At 48.6% G+C, this 15,544-nt stretch overlaps 1 long non-coding RNA gene across 2 annotated transcripts in view; it reads left to right on the forward strand.

The window, feature by feature from the left end:
- LOC122185758 overlaps positions 1-15,544 on the forward strand; it is a 69,779-nt gene that overhangs the window by 14,323 nt on the left and 39,912 nt on the right. Inside the window, exons 3-4 of one of the 2 annotated variants that reach the window (XR_006180972.1) lie at positions 83-170; positions 3,490-4,707. This is a non-coding gene — a long non-coding RNA (uncharacterized LOC122185758). Of the gene's footprint in view, positions 1-82; positions 171-3,489; positions 4,708-15,544 lie in introns of those variants that run through there. The other variant, XR_006180971.1, reaches the window with a different exon arrangement.

A 15,544-nucleotide genomic window follows, 5' to 3' on the forward strand; every position in this document is an offset into this window, starting at 1 on the left:
GAGAGGAGTCATAAATATGTGCAACAGTTTTAAAAAGTGATTTTTAATAAACAATTTAAAGCAATCCTTCCTGTTTTTGCAGTTCAGGTGACATGCAAGCAGCACAGCGAGCAGCGATGCCTAAAGCAAAACAAACCAAAGAGAAAATCTGGGAAGGCTCAGCAACACAGGTAGGATGGTTTGATTTTCTTTTTTTTTACTGCAAGGAAGAAAAGTTTGGACTAAGAATGCTACTCTGAGATCTTTTTGCTTTCGGTGAGAGTTTGAGGAGTAATTAACACAAATGCCATCAAGGCACTGATCCACCCAATGCTCAGAGGTCAAAACGCTTCATCAGATTAAGGGATTAAGAGATCTTGAGAAGATTGGTGAAGGTCACCTCAAGGTTACAGTGGCCAGATTTTATCTTAGTGGCTGCCCAGATGAGAGAGATGGATGCTTGGACTTCTGAAGCACTTTGACCCACATAGCATAGAATGTAACCGCTTTCAGGTGTTTACATTTTCCTGCAAAGCAAGTTGTTCCTGAGGGGATTGAAAGCAAGTGACGGTTTGTACCTATTGCAAATCTGGAAATGTACGACAGAGGTTCCCACAGGGAGCATCAGGAAGGGGGGCTGAATGGGGCCGGGCTGCGCAGCTCCACTCAGTGCTGCAGGGCACGGGGACCCACAGGCAGAGCAGAGCAGGGCCTAAGGCTCTCATAGGAGCTGACTTCTCCTTGCTGATGGATTACGCTTTAATACCTTCTTTCAGAGATGGCCAGGAATAGTCACTAATTAAAGTAAATAGATGGATGAAAGATGTGCTGAAAAATATGTGTCTGCTTGCCAAGGGGATGTGTAAGATGATGGCAAGTGTGAGAAAGCGCCGCGCTTGGAATTTCCCGGTGCGGTGTTCCACATGTGTTTGTGTTAGCTGGTTTGGGCTGGTTTGAAATGAAGTGTGCAACGAAGAACTTCTGCAAAAGCACCAATAGGGGCACCGAACACTGCGCTCCATGGCCGCCCAACAGACAGACAGCACAAAACACAGCAAAAAGACGTGGGTGCCTTTTGGAACTCCCAGGGGAGCACCGCACCCACCCGCACAGCACCTCATCCATTGCTCTGTGTGACACCTCCGTCTGTGCACCCCCAGCAGCACAGCACTGCTGGCAGGCGGTGCAGCACCGTGGGCTGAGCACATCCTGGACACCATCCAGGGGCACCGCGCTCAGCACTGTGCACGAGGGGCAGCCTGGAGCCAGAACTCACCAGGGGGCCCTCCTGCATTTCCACCTTTGAAAAGAGTCTGCACAGCCCCGCAAATGTGTTGGCTTTGCCTGAACAAGTACAAAACTCAAAATCTTCCAAGAATGAGAACAGAGCAGGAGGAAGGCGGCTGCACGGAGCTGAGCCGGATGAAATCATCTGCTCAGAGTTCGCCCTGCGGTCACAGGGATGGGAGCTGATTGCTGCATCCCTACAGGGCCCGGAGCCCCCGAGTCGGTCGGTGCTGAGACCCACACGGTGCTGAGCAGCACTGCAGGGCTGTGCCAGAGCGGGGCTGTGAGCAGGGCCAGGGGAACGCTGTGGGTCCTTTGGCATGCTGAGCTTGCTGGCTCCTCTGCTCTTAATGAGCAATGCATCTCCTAATTTCCAGCAATCTGATGTGCGTGTGAAAGCAGAGAGGCTTCAAAATGCAAAAGTTTGCTGCATGATACCGATGGGGGGTGGAGGGGGTCGCACACTCTCTGGGCAGCAAAAGGGTTGCATGCACTTAAGGAGAAAAGTGATATCTGGGTGGGAGAAGGTGGGCGAAGTTTAAGTTGAAGCCACAGGAAGCTCAGCGTTAGCCCGTCTGAAACTGTGTCAGAGTGGGAGTCTGAATTTATAACATCCCTATAAGCAGTGCTCAGCATTTAAATTTAGAATTCTTTCTGTGGGTGACGCTGAAGACAAGTGTGTGAGGAGCTCGTGCCACTGCCCTGCGTCCAACCTCGTGTGATGGCAGTGCGCTGCCGGCCCTCCTGCTCTCAGCACACCTCAGAGCGGTGTGGGACCGGGGTGCCTGCAGGAGCCTCTGTGATGTGTGACACAGCACTGCTGGGCGCTGCAGGTTCTGCCTTTTTGGCTCCCTGTCTGTGCTGGGAAATGTGTAGCGAGAAGCACACAAGGCAAACCTACCCGCCACCCCACGCTGCAGTCCTGTCTGTGTTGCCTGTGCGTCTGTAGTGCTGTTACGAGACGTGCCTGTGCCAGGAGCCCTTGCTCTATGATGTGCTTTCATTCTGGAGTCATGGCAATAATTTCCAAAGCAGTATTCTGTTGGGCTGCTTATCTGACATTACTGTCTAATTTGAGATGTCTCAGACTTTGATTTGGTTCTGGTTTTAATTAGGTAATGATTCTGCTTAACTGTAATCTCAGCATCCGAGAAGAAAACAGCGAGAATTGTGATTGGCTGACTGCAGCACATCACTGCTGCTCTCAGGAGCGGGCGGGTAATTGGCCATGCTCCGCTTAACGTGGTTAGCATGGTTGTTAATTACTTCACTCACCAGATAAGTGAATGCTTGTAAGCAATTAGGGCTCAATTCCATGAGGAAGGACACGCACAGGGGTTTGTTCACCTTTTTGCCATGTGCTCTGGGAGTTTGAGTTGATCTGAACGTGTGGCTGTGAGGAGCTCCTAGCAGTGGGAGGCGGGTGCTGAGGCATGGGGGGGATGCAGCTGTGGGACAGAGGGCAAATCAGAGGTGGAGTGAGTCCCTGTGCTGTCATCCAGCGCTAGGCGAAGATGGGAAGTGGCTGTAAGGCCCAGTGCTGCTGCATTCTCTCATCAGTTCTCCTCTGCAGTTTTCTCCTGGCAAGCTCTACTCCAGGATTTGCAGGGGAGACCTCAAAGGATGTATTTCAAACAAACAAACAAACAAACAAAACTACTGAAAGATGCCTCCAGAGAGCCTCTTGGCCTGAGCAGATACGAAGATACGATGCTGCTGGGGTGTGAATGCGGGTGGGTGTGAGCTGGGGGTTCGGCCCCATCCCCCTGCACTGCCCCCACCCTGCACTGCAGCCACAAGGGGGAGGGGGGGGGGTGATGGAGGGATGTGATGAGGGGATACCATGAGGGAGGGTGTGAAATGGAGTGTGTGGGCCTGGGGGGGACGAGGCAGGCACTCAGCATTTGCATAGAGCTGCAGAAAAAAGCATCTCTGCTCTGCATACTTCTCCAACCAGAGAATGCACTCACCAAGAGAAAGTGTGGGGTGGCACCCACGGCAATAGAGGAAATTTACTGCATGCACTCACGAGGATTCAGATGGACTATTTTGTACTTGGTTGTTATCGTACTGCATTGTTGTTTCTGTGTCAGAAATTGTTGCTGTATAATGTCTGTTGACACTGCAAGTCGATAGATCTGAATAATCGGTTGAAGACAGTGAGTTTGTGTGCTTTTCTTAAGGAAAAACAAAGAAGAAAAATGAAACACTGTTGCCTTTCAGAATTGCTGTTTCCAGGAATGTTGTGCTGGGAGAGTGGGCCATGCAGCTGTTTGCTTCGCTGCGGATGGATGAGTTCACAGGATCCCAACTCACTTCTAAGTTTATCAGGGAAATGCCTGCAAACTTGCCAGACCCCTGTTCCTCCTCCTCATTCAACCTTCTTTCACAGTAATTGGGGGTTATTGAGCTTCCTGATTCCTCTGTCATTTTGATGTCCTCTAAAAGGTGTCATGCATACGCACTTCTTGTGCTGAAGAATCCATGACTGTTGACTTATAATCTTTGTAACTTAATGGATGAAGCAGGAGGAGCTGAGCTGTGCTGTTCAGCTCCAGGATGGGCTGAAGCAGAGCACTGTTGGTGTGCTCACACCTGAGCCGGGCACTGAGCTCATTGCTCTCCTGTAGTGCCTTCTGTTACACAAATGCATTCACCCAACGTTTGAGAGATCAGAGTACTTTCACTCACACCCATGTGTGGATGTACTGATGGGAGGGCAGTTGAGTTCACCTCATGTTTCCAGATGTGAAAGAAGTTTGGGTACACTGAAAAACATTGGTCTCTTCTGTTGCCCATTTGATTTGATGCCAAAAGTAAAATAAACAATGGAAAACACCTCTGGAGACTTGAAGAAGAAGAAGAAGAAGAAGAAGAAGAAGAAATGAAAAAGTGGTTGGTTCATGGAAGGCAACTTCCAGATGTTTTGGGAAGGGTGATGAGCAGTGCATGGAGAAGGAGAGCTGATCAGGAGCAGGAGCAAGATCCAGAAGGCATAGCATCCATGAGAGACGTGCAGAGAAATGATTGCTTAGCCTCTAAATAAGTGGAAGGAAGCTGAGGTCATGACTGGTCCTGCAGCAAAAAGCCCTGGCTCTGCTCGGAGCTGCCAAGGGGGGCAGAGTCCCTGCCCTTCCTCTGCTGCTCAGGTGAAGAACCTAGAGGAGCAGACCCAGCTCAGCACGGAGCTCATGGTGTGGTGCTGGCAGCTGCATGGTGTGGTTGTGATCCCTGCAGCCTCAGAAAGGAGAAAAATTGCCCTGGCAACAGGCACGTGCTCTGAACCATGCCGTGCCTCTGTAATGGCACGTCTTCTCTTACTGCTCCATTAATGTGGTCTGACCCATGATATATCCAGGGGTTTTTCTTTTTTGTTTTTGTTTCTCAGACAAAGCAGCCTACCCCTCTTGCAGATTTTGCTTGAATTGAAGCCTATTTCTCCTTAGCATGTGTTTCATTTCTGTTCGCTGCTGGGACATGTAAAGCAGCGAATCTGCACGGGGTTAATGCCTCAGCACACTAAGAAAAGCAGAGGCTGGCAAGGAGGAGTGGGAGAAAGTAGATCAAGAGAGAGTGCTTTGTTCCAGTTCAAGGCTTAAAGTATGAGACGCTGTTATTGGAGGCCGAAATAATTCTGTTAAAGGGATGGGATCTCATTTTGCTTCAGTTCAAGATTTAATATTTCCTTGGCCAAGCTAATAACGTGGGGAAGGCCCTCCCCACAAATATTGCAGGCACTTCTCTGCAGTCTCATGCACTTTTCAGATGGCTGTGAGAGCAAATCTATGCTGCAAAGTGAAAACTTTCCTGAAACACTGAGGATATCTGCACTGCAAATCACTGAAATCTGAACCTCATTACCACGGACATCATTAACAACCAGTCACTTACACCCTTTGCACATAAGATATGTTGAATATCATCAGTTGAAATATTAAGTAATACCGTCCTCCTCTGAGGAGCAGAGCAGCTGTGGATCTGCACTGGGAGTTAAGTCTTGCTTCTCCTCTGCCTGCAGTCTGTATTGTATGTCTCCAGTTCGATCTCCTGCAGCACCATGTTCTCTTTCTTCATGGAGACATGCCAGAAGACTTGATGGGGAGAAGCCCTTGGTATCTAAGAAAGGTGTGGAGAGAATTCAGGGACTCTCCAGGACAGCAGGAGCTGTAATGGGAGGAGTGGGTGTGCAGTGTGCCCAGTGCCGGGCTGAGGGGCTGCAGCTGAGGGGGGCACCGGAATTGAATGGGCAGCGCTCAGCCCCTGAGCGAGGAAGAAATGTGGCACAGACAGGATGAGAGCTCTTCTGTCTGTAGTTCAGCATTCACCAGAGCTGTCTCAAGAGTTGTGCTTGTTTGCTTCTCTTTGCTGCGGATGGGAGCAGCTCAGGCTTGGCAGGGCAGGGGACTTGTCATCTCCTCCTTTTCATACACTTCAGCGCTTTGCAGTCTTGGCAGAGCGACATGCTGAAGGGGTTCTGCTCATCGGTTTCCAATTCTTATATTCCCAATGGTGATTAAACAAGAAAATCTCCTACAAGCCTTTTCTTGTTGGATTCTTCAGACCTATTTCGGGATCAAATAGGCTTTGAGCAGGTCTGGATAAGCTCAGGCACTTAATCTGCTTGAAAGGAGGGATGGGGCGACGTGCTCGGCACGGTGATGGATCACTGTGTGTTGAGTAGCACTCCTGTCCCCACATGGAGCTGCTGCACGGCCCTGGGCACCAGCATTCTGCAGCACGGTGCAACCTGCATGGCACAGCTGAACCCGAGGGCAGTGCAGGGATGGATGCAGACACCTCGCGTTGTCTGCTGCTAACACTTGAGCAGGATCGTCATTATTGAGGCTAATTAGAATTCAGTGAGAACGGGTCGTTCATTAGAGAGAGGAAAAAATGTTCCACGGAGCCCCGGATTTGGTAGAACTATTTCACATAATTAAACAATTCCACATCTTGGCATTTTATCCCTCTTGTTATTGTTGAACTTTGTTAATAAGTTTTTAATTGCAAATTATCTCTATGACACAAATTACAGTGTTTACTGATCAGCAAAAATACCACGATAACTTTCTTGGGTGCCAAGACCTTCAGAAACACCAGCTGCCAAGTTCTCTCTCTTACACAGTTTGGCATTAAACTATCTTCTGGCTAATTAAAATACGGCAACTTCCGGTTGGAAGTGCTATGGGCAGCACCAATTTCTGGCTAAAGCTCCAGTAGGGAAAGAAGGGCTTCCATGAGGGCTTCAGTTGCACAGCACAAGTTTGCCCACGCTTCTCTGCCAGTCAGGTTTGTGTTCTGCATTGTGAAGGAAAGGTGTGAGCATCCATTTTCATTCAGGTGTGTCGTTTCTGCTGAAGTGACTAAAAATTATTGAAATCAGCTGATATTGTGGTCGGGAGAATAGGCTAAAGTTTTCCGAAAGTCTCAGTGAGTCTTGTCTCTGTTTCTGAGGGGGTTTATCTTTTAGTTTGTTTGTTGTTTTTTGGTTATTTGTTTTTTTTTTTTGTTTGTTTGTTTTGTTTTACATATGCAAAAGAAAACTATTTTAAAGTCCCAGAATCACAGAGAATCACAGAATTGTAGGGGTTGGAAGGGAACCTCTAGAGACCATCAAGTCCAACCCCCAGTGACGTGCATCAAGACTTTATAAGTATTCAGGTGATGCCAAACAGCAACCAAACTGGAAAAAAAGAATTTCCATGTCAAACCAAATACTTCGCTCTGATGTAGCACTCAGCAGCAGTGCCCACTGCCCAGCAGGCTGGGTGCTCAGCAAGCAGTAAGGCATGGCTGCTGTTTCATCAGGCTGCCAAAGAGACACAGAGCGCTGAGCCACTGCTGCCTGGCCTCTGAAATAAGTGCAGCACAGTTCTGAAACGAGCCAGGTGTTTAATTGGGATAGCTCATTAATTGTGAGCATCAGCCTCTGGCACATGGCCGGCCCATTGCGTGGAGATGAGCTGGGGCTCCTCTGGCCCACGAGGCTGAAGGCAGCATCATCTGTGAGACCTGAATTTGTGTCCCGCTCTGTTGACCTTCTTTGGGATCTCGAGCAAACATTCATTGCTCGTGTTGAACTGACGGCATCTGTAAAGCATTCAGAGCCGCTCCTCGGAGCGCCCATGGAGCAGAGGCACATCCCACCATGTTCCCACAGCCATTTCACAGCTCACCTTCAGCCTCTTTAGAAGAAAACAGTCAGTCCAATTTTAGCTGAACTTTGTGTGTCCAGGTCAGTGTCAGCTGGCAGAGACGCACGCCCTGTGCATGCCCTGGAGCATGGGATGTGCACTCCAGGTGCACTCTGCACCGCCGCAGGGTGAATTACTGTCCCCTGAAATCACTTCCAAACAACCCAAACCTTCAGAATGCACTTATGGGTCTCCTTTATCTGAAGTAGCTTTTCAGAAAGTGATCTCTTAGTTCAGGTAAACAGAGATACACAGACCAAACACTGCTGGGTTTTGCCACTTCTCCATAGCTTACATTCCCTGGCGTGACCTCAGGGTTTGTTTGCTTTGCTCCCTCTGAGTAGAAGGGATGCAAGGTTTCCCATGGCCAGATGTTGTTATGTCTCTGCTCCAACCCTCTCTAGAGACCAGGACATCGTCTTATCCTCCAAAGGGCAAATTCATTCTGGAGCAACCTCTGCTGCTCACTCTCTTCCATGTTAGCTGAACAGAAGTGAGCTTTGTGCACAAGGTCTGAGTCCTACTCAGTGTTTTGTTTCAGCCGTGGCTCCTCGGTTTTATCTCATCAATGTTGGGCCCTGTGAAGTGACCCCTCTACTAGACATGCATGCACGGCACTGTTTGCGTTGCAGAGCACTGAGGTATGAAGACCAACCTCCTGCTGCTTTTTTCCAACAACTCAGAAGCTCTTCTATACTACCACTCTACTTCAGAGGAAACAGCTGTTTTTGTTTGTCTTCATTGCGTGCTTCTCTACGTGTTTCCATTTCACAGATGCTAAATTATGTGTGCTGGCAATGAACATTAGTGCTGCCCCCGAGGAAGGCTGAGGTTTGGCCACGTGCGCATTAAAGGTGCAGTGCCAGTGGCACTGGGATGGCCACTCAGAGCTGCTGCTGAGGCTGAAGGACGCCTTGGTTCCCATAACCACAGCCAGGGAAAGGCCCCACAGGGCCCCACTGTCTTCAGCTCACACTTAATTTCCTTTGGGTCACTGCAGGAATAGGCTTCCCCAGTCCAGGCTGTAAACATCCCTGTATAAATACAGTTTGCAAAAGCTGTCTGATGTGAACATTCCCCAGTTTGTTACAGGATGGTATTATCAAGCACCAAATACCAAGAACAAGAAAACAAGCACAGATGGAGTCCCGTCTGAACGTCTATAGGTCCCCACGCTGGAATTAGGCCTGGTAGGTTAATTATTTTAACATTCATGACATGCAGCTTGTGAGGGAGAGCTGCATAGAGGCAGACTAAGCTCCACATTTAATGTTCCTAGAAGGTCAAATGACTGAAAGTGACAAACACAGTGTTCAAGCTCCTTTTTAACTGGATGCAATTAATTAGACCAGAAGTGAAAACAGTTGCTTAAGTACTGAAGAAGCAGCACACCCTGCAAGTCATTATCATATGCCCAGAATAAATCCCTGTAGCAGTGTCAATCTAATAGTTGTCAACAGTGTAAGTGAAGCATTAGTCACCGACTGCTCAGCAAATTGTGTGTTTGGAACAGGAACAGCAACCAGCCATCATTTATCCTGAAGGACATCCCTTATTTCCTCTGTTTTAGAGAGGTAAAGGAAAGCTAAGAGAGTAAAATGCTAAAAGCCTTTACAGAAGCAGCACTACGAAATGTGACTGTTCATATGAAACGATTCTGTGCCTAATTCAGCCTGAAGACCTTTCAAACATGTAACAGAAACTAACCCAAAGTCTAAAACAAAATATAAATCCATGTTTTCTCGAGCTGGAATTGCACACCCAGAGAACCAACTATGTGCTCTCTGTGGATATTTCTTCTTGCACTGGCAACTCAAATGAAGAAATGGTGCAAAGAAAAGAACTTCCCAAATGCACATCTCTTACAGAGGGAAGAGCAAAGTATGCCTTTCCCAGAGTGAATGGAAGCATTTATTTTGTGTGCATCAGTAAAGACAGCAATTGTTGGCATGAGTACTTTGTACAAAACTCTTGTAGCTGCCCCTGCTAGATTATGAGCTGCAAGGCAGCACACAAACAGAGCAGACATGGTAACATAAACCTTGGGAGCGGAGTTTCCAAGAATAAAATTCTTGAAACAGTTTTTGTAGTCAGTAATCACAGCAGTTTTTGTTAGAGGAGCAAGGAAGTGAGCGTTAAATCTTTGCAGTCGTCTGCATCCAGCAAGGTGTGCTGTCAGCAGGCTCAGCAGAGCTCAGAGCCACAGTGGCTAAAATGGCATCTCCTGGTGAGGCGAGAATGCCACAAACTGCCAACGTGAGTGCAGCCCTGCTTCAGTTAGGGCAGCAGTTCAGCTCATTTAACCAGGCTATGGTGAAAATGGTGTCCTCTCAGTAGGTCTCAGAGGAGCAGATCTTATTTTTCCTGGTGCTCTCATCAGATGGTGGGGCTGTGGCTTCATAGAACAGTTCAGGAGTTAGGGAGGGAATCCCCCAGGCAGGATTCAGTGAAATCGAGGTGCAGAGAAGCAGTGCTAACTCCAGCACCGGCCTCAGTGATTTGGCAATCTCTGTGGCAGAAGTGCTGGAGGAAGTCATACATTTAGTTCAGGCCTGAGCGCAGCCCATCTCACAGTTCTGGGCACAGAAGGTGACTTCTGCTCGCATAGCTGTGGGCACTCATTGTCCCATGGAGGGGAGGTTCCTGAGCAGAGCAATTGGTGATGTCTGCAGGGTGTAAATGAGGAAGCCACCTGACACGGCGCTGTACGCAGCATTACATTAGATCAGCCTCCTTCCTTTTGCTGAATCGCTTCTCTGCTCATTTATCACCTCCTACATTCACACCACGCTCATTCCATTTGCCTTTTCCTTTTCTTCAGATACGCATTTTGTACCATGGAAAAAGTCAGCACAGTGAGGAGAACGAACATGTATCTCAGTGCAGCTTGGGAGTTTAACTGCCACCCTCAGACAGCAGGGATAGGAAAGGGGAGGGGAAGCAGCGGTGCACCCTGTGGCTCATATCAGCATCCCTCTTGCTAGAGGTGCAGAATTTCCTTTTGCACAGACAGCTCAGAGATATTTCTGCAGAAGCCAATGGAACTCATCCTTGTAAAAATGGAGGCAGTCTGAGCTGGAAATGACACTCCCTGCCAATGGAAAAAACTCACAAGGAGCAGAGCTCCTACTGCCAGCAGCCAGCTGAAGGAGCTGGGGAGTGGGGAGCAGAGATGGGATCCTCCATCACAAAGCAGAACTGACCTGTGGAGTATTTATAAATCATAACCCATTTCTTATCTTTTCCCTCAAATCTCACCAGCTTTACCTAAAACACAACCAGACCCGCCTGCCTGCCCCCTTGTGTGGGGTTGGGGCACGTGGGTGAGCCCCCATCCTGCTGGGTGCTGCCCAAAGCCAGCTGTGGCTGTCACTCCCACACCATGGGATCAGCACAGAGTTCCCATAACTTGGTATGAGTTCCTCCTCCCTTATACACATTGCATAGGGAAGAAACATTTTTGCCATGTGTTGGGTGCTGTTTGGAGGCAAAGCACCAGGGAGAATTCTGAGCATGCTGCCTCGCTCCAACCAGCTGCAGCCTGCCAGGCACTGAAGAAATGCTTTTATGCAATGGGCAGCATTTGATGGAAGCACTTAATTTTCAACTTTAGGAGTGTTACATATGGCAGGTTGTAAATCTGAGAGAGAATAAATAAAGGACTCATGTGGGGAGTTTGCTGGTGGAGCACGGGCTGCAGCAGTGTGAGGACACACAGATCTGGGCTCAGGGAAGCACTTATGTCAGAAGCACTGCTCTGCTGGGCTGGAGCAGGATTTCCTTGGGGAAGAACAGGAAAAAACTGCATTTTCAAGAATGCGGGAGGGTAAAATCTTGTTGGGGGAGAGAACCATCTTATCCAAGAAATCTTTTGTTTAAGAGAAATCCTGTTACAGCTGTGCTTCAGTGATTTTCCCTCATGTGAACAGGAGCAATCAGGAGCCCACAGTCCATTGCCTCACACACTACTTGATTACGAATGGAAGGTGTGGAGACAACGGAGGGATGGCTGCAGTTAAAGGTGCAATCTGTCTGAGCAGCACAGGGCTGTTCTGCCCTTCCTGAGGCACTGAGTGCAGAGCGCAGCTGTGGTGCAGTGGTGGTCAGCTGTGTTCTGCTGCAGAACGCAGTGCTGAAGGTGCAGCAGTGGACGTTTCTCACCTTATGGCTGTTCTGCACTACACAACTGTGCCCGTCCTGCTGCTGACGGCACTGTGCTTCATCCTGGCTGCTGCAAACAGATTCCAAAAAGGGCACAGATGTGATAATGGGGCATTAAAATAGAACACGAGGTTACTGACAGAAAATCCGGCTGAGGGAGCCCACCGAGCTGCTTCTGCCTGGGGTAAAGATAATGGTCATAACAAAACGGAGATCAGCATTCAGCTGTTCCCCAGCAGTGAAGGCAGCACTTCTCCCAGGCAGCGCTGAGCTGCACTTCTTGCTCCCTCAGAGCACAGCAGAGCAAAACATGCGGTGAGGCGGCACGATCGCTCCAGCAACATTTGTTGTTCACAAGGCCTGGTTAATACGGAGCTGTTAATTGTCTGACCATTAAATTGCTTGGCTTCTACTTAGGCCCCACTAGGGACTAATTTTAAATTCAATTAGTGCAGAATTTAAAGCACTGTGTCGAGGGATTGCTGCAGGTTCCGGAGCCACGCGATCGCGCCTGGCGAAGGGAAGGTTTCCATCTCCGCTTCAGATGTTTAAATGCAGAGAAACTCCAAAAGAAAATTGAAATTCCCTTTGAATACATACACACAAATGAGATTCCTTTTCCTAATCCACTACCCTACTGCTGGATTTGCCCTGCCCCCCCAAATGGTGCCAATGGTGTCGGCCCAGCAGCTCCAGCTGCATTCTCTACTCGCCTGCTTTCTTCCCCTTTGATGCCTGTGTGCATCTTGTTGGAACTCCTGGGGAATTATTTACAGTACAACTTTCTTTAAAACAAAACAAAACAAAAGACTTTGTGTATGCATATATAAAAATATAATGGCAAAATAACCGCAATTGTATTTTAAACTTTGCAGAGGATGCCAGTTTTATTTTTCTTCCCTTCTCTGGCACAAATCCACTCAGAAGCAGCGCCTGCCAACTCATCTTAATTTTGGATAATTACTTTTTTGCAGTTTCTAATTTTCTAATCTATAGTAATTCTCTCCTGATTTTTGAAAGGCTGAAAGGGGAGTAAGGAAAGCTGATTTGTGATCAGAGTTCTCCCTTCTATAATTAACTACATCTGAAAAACCATAATTGATGCTTATACAGCTTCCCAATAGCATCTCTTGAATTGGAACGCACAGCATTGTGTATACTGCGCTTTCTGCTCTGCAGAGATTGATTTGCAAGCCGCTACCAATCTGTTGCTAAGCACTCGGTGACGGCACACGGCGAAGTCCTCAAGGACAATACAGAACAGCCAGAATGTTTTTCTCAGTATCAAACCCTTTTTCCCCGTCTCCTGAAATATTGCATCAGTTGCTCCTTAATCAAAGCATAAAAAATGTTGCCAAGGCAATGCCACACGGAGAGCACAGGCCTCAGCAGCAAACCTGTGCTGGGAACTACGGACACTGGGGCTTCCACACCAGGCAGCGGAGGTGCGGTGTGCTCTCGTTGTCACCATGGCTTCACTCAGAGCCCAGATGATTTTTATCGCTTCTTTAAACGAGATCAGAAGAAGAGCTGTAGGACGAAGGTGGGCTTGGTTACCAAAGCCTTGGAGCTGGCTCTGCTGAGCGGCAGGGGTGGCTGATGGCAGGGCGGTCTCTGTGCTGCAATGAGAGTGGTGCTGGGAAACGTCTGCCAGAAGGGCAGCATGGAGCGGGCTGCTACCTCTGCCAGCAGTGCTGGGGGCAGGCAGGAGCAGGGCGGGCATCTCTGCTGCATGGCTGTGAGCGTCCTGTGAGGGGCTGCGGTGCTGCAGCAGGAATCCCAGCCTTTGCACTGCTGGGATAAAACGCTCCGTGGGCCACGGGGGAAAGGCAGCACCATGCTGTGCTGCTCAGGCACAGGAGTGCCACCGCATTCCCAGGAAGGAAAAAGAGGAAAAAAGGGGGGAAAAAAGCACAACAAAGCTGTTGTCCTTCTTATTTGCGTGAAGATGCAAATTGCAAACCGATTTTTAAAAAGATATCTTAAGCAATTATTTCAGAAAAGGGACTGAATACTGAATTCTGCCTGCCTGGCTCTCAGGCTTTCTTTGTAATAAGACTTTAATAAAAAGGCAAAGAATGCCAGCTGAGCTGGCACATCTGACATTTTGATAACCTTGTCAATAATGCAGTTATTTTATTGGCTTTAAGCATCTGCAGAACTTTTCCTTATTGTTTAGCTGTCTGTTCATTCTATTCCTGTCTTGTTGATAGCGTAAAAAGATGATGAGTAACAGTGGCCAATCAATAGAGAGGCATGTTCCTTCTGCCCGGCCATGAACTCAGCTCTCCGAGTCACATCTGAGAACCTCAGGCTTTTCATTTGATCGTAGTTATGCGGGAAAAATCCTCCAACAACAGAATGTTTTGTTGTTGGCTCAGGATTTTACAAACGTTTTCCTTCCCAGGTTTTATCTCTTCCAAAGTAAGTTTAATGACACTACAAGGAAAGGTCAGGACTGATATCAGGTGAGGGGTGAGCTCTGTTACAAGCTGTGGGATGTGATGACTGCGTGGAATGGCACCATGCTCTGCTTGTGGCTGCTGTTGGATGAGGCTGTGCTCCTCTGGAAGGGCAGAGAGCGTCTCTGGGTCCTGCAGAGAGGTGGAGGTGACGCCGAAAGCAAGAGCTGGCACACCAGGGCTGCATGCAGGGCAGTGTCAGGAGATGCTCTGGGTGCAGCATGCCTGGGTGCAGCTGGGACAGGCAGGGAGGGATGGAATCAGGTGAAACTTCAAGAGAATCCTTTAAGTAGAGCCTTAGCAATAGCAGGTCATAGCTGGCGACTGAGCAGAACAAGACAAATACACACAGCACTGCTGTCTTTCCACGGTGGAGAGCAGAGCAGATGGGCACAGCTCCGTACCGACACGGGGTGCTGCCTTCCTGCAGCATGCTGAGCCTGCAGGGAAGTTATTAGGGCTGCAAATGTCAACATGTAAATAGAATTTAAGGAAATAAACAGCACTCTCAGCATCACTTCATTTCGATCAGGAGTGGTATAGGAGGTCAGGGCTGGGGAAGCAGCTCTGCTTTGAACAAAATTCAGATTTCTCTGTACCTCAAAAGATGGAAATAACGTGGGGTCAAACTGCAGGTACAGAGTGTCTGTGCTAAAATGTGTCCAGCTGCTCTCAGTGCAAACCTGGCTGGCCCAAAGCAGCACTTAGTAATGGGGTGTTGTGTGTTAGTGCTTCCCGAGAACGTCTGGTCCGAGACCCAGGGAGGCGATGGGGACCGGTCCCTCCATCGGTGCTGTGTGGTCCTAAGGAGGTGCTGGTACCAGCACAGCACAGGGAGGGCCTTGGGTTGCACCACAACTTCTGAGGTCCCTCGGGATAAAGAAACCTGGAGGCAACACCAGTAACAAACTAGAGCGTATAGGAGCTGCCTGAAGCACTGATGGAGCACCTGGGAAAAGGACCCAGTCAGCCCTGGGAGCACAGGTGAAGGCAATTTACCTGAGGGATGACAAAGGTGGAGCCTGGCTGCTCCTCTCTTAGACCTCATTTAAGGGCTGACTGCCACTGGGGAAGAATTTCTGGTTGGAGATCCCTCCCTGGTGGAGTCTTTCTTGCAAGCCTAGTTCTTTGGAGACAGGTGAGCACATTTACTTTCCTTTGAAATGCCATCCTGTCTGCACTGGCTGTTTATTGTTACACTCCTGTATTGCCCTTCCACTGTGTTAATCTTTCTGATTGTCACAAAGGGAAATAATGTAAGGCCTGGCATGCATTAACAGGCAATTTAGGAAGGGAAGCATAGACCTACCAATAGCTGGTAGCTGAAGCTGGCAAAAGCAAATGAAATTAAACAGATTTTCAGTTGTTGCTTTAGAAAAGGTGCAACGTGCCATTGGACCAGTTCTCTTCTAGAAGGAAAGGTAGCCAAGAGCCAGGCTGCACAGGGCAGTGAGAACGAAG

The sequence above is a fragment of the Lagopus leucura genome, unplaced genomic scaffold (assembly GCF_019238085.1).
Source record: "Lagopus leucura isolate 7727_CA_CO unplaced genomic scaffold, USGS_WTPT01 Super-Scaffold_100030, whole genome shotgun sequence".
Classification (NCBI taxonomy): Eukaryota; Metazoa; Chordata; class Aves; order Galliformes; family Phasianidae; genus Lagopus; species Lagopus leucura.